This window comes from Austrofundulus limnaeus, unplaced genomic scaffold (assembly GCF_001266775.1).
Source record: "Austrofundulus limnaeus strain Quisiro unplaced genomic scaffold, Austrofundulus_limnaeus-1.0 Scaffold3058, whole genome shotgun sequence".
NCBI lineage: Eukaryota > Metazoa > Chordata > Actinopteri > Cyprinodontiformes > Rivulidae > Austrofundulus > Austrofundulus limnaeus.
This window is the reverse complement of record NW_013955460.1, coordinates 1,963-3,078: the sequence shown is the minus strand read 5'-3', so window position 1 is coordinate 3,078 and position 1,116 is coordinate 1,963. Positions and strand designations below refer to the sequence as shown.

At 49.6% G+C, this 1,116-nt stretch overlaps 1 long non-coding RNA gene across 1 annotated transcript; it reads left to right on the top strand.

Moving 5' to 3' along the window:
• The first annotated feature begins 11 nt into the window (after window positions 1–11).
• Window positions 12–1,095, top strand: LOC106511673 (uncharacterized). The gene is made up of 3 exons (XR_001309547.1): window positions 12–27; window positions 296–595; window positions 696–1,095. It is a non-coding gene; the product is annotated as an uncharacterized LOC106511673 (long non-coding RNA).
• Window positions 1,096–1,116: the final 21 nt, after the last annotated feature.

Genomic DNA, 1,116 nt, shown 5'->3' with positions numbered 1-1,116 from the left:
GAGACATGTGGGACAGGTATGAGACAGGTGAGACAGGTATGAGACATGCAGGACAGGTATGAGACATGTGGGACAGGTATGAGACAGGTGAGACAGGTATGAGACATGCAGGACAGGTATGAGACATGTGGGACAGGTATGAGACAGGTGAGACAGGTATGAGACATGCAGGACAGGTATGAGACATGTGGGACAGGTATGAGACAGGTATGAGTCATGCAGGACAGGTATGAGAAAGGTGAGATAGGTATGAGACATGTGGGACAGGTATGAGACATGCGGGACAGGTAGACAGGTGAGATAGGTATGAGACATGTGGGACAGGTATGAGACATGCGGGACAGGTATGAGACAGGTGAGATAGGTATGAGACATGTGGGACAGATATGAGACATGCGGGACAGGTATGAGACAGGTGAGACAGGTATGAGACAGGTGAGATAGGTATGAGACATGTGGGACAGGTATGAGACATGTGAGACAGGTATGAGACAGGTGAGACAGGTATGAGACATGCAGGACAGGTATGAGACATGTGGGACAGGTATGAGACAGGTGAGACAGGTATGAGACATGTGGGACAGGTATGAGACAGGTGGTACAGGTATGAGACAGGTATGACACAGGTGGGACAGGTATGTGACAGGTGGGACAGGTAAGAGACAGGTGGGACAGGTATGAGACAAGTGGGACAGGTATGAGACAGGTGAGACAGGTATGAGACAGGTATGAGACACGTGGGAAAGTTATGAGACAGGTGAGACTGGTATGAGACATGTGGGACAGGTATGAGACAGGTGAGACAGGTATGAGACAGGTGAGACAGGTATGAGACACGTGGGACAGGTATGAAACACATGGGACAGGTATGAGACATATGAGACAGGTATGAGACAGGTGAGACAGGTATGAGACATGTGGGACAGGTATGAGACATGTGGGACAGGTATGAGACAGGTGAGACAGGTATGAGACACGTGGGACAGGTATGAGACAGGTATGAGACATGTGGGACAGGTATGAGACAGGTGAGACAGGTATGAGACATGTGGGACAGGTATGAGACAGGTATGAGACAGGTATGAGACATGTGGGACAGGTATGAGACAGGTGAGA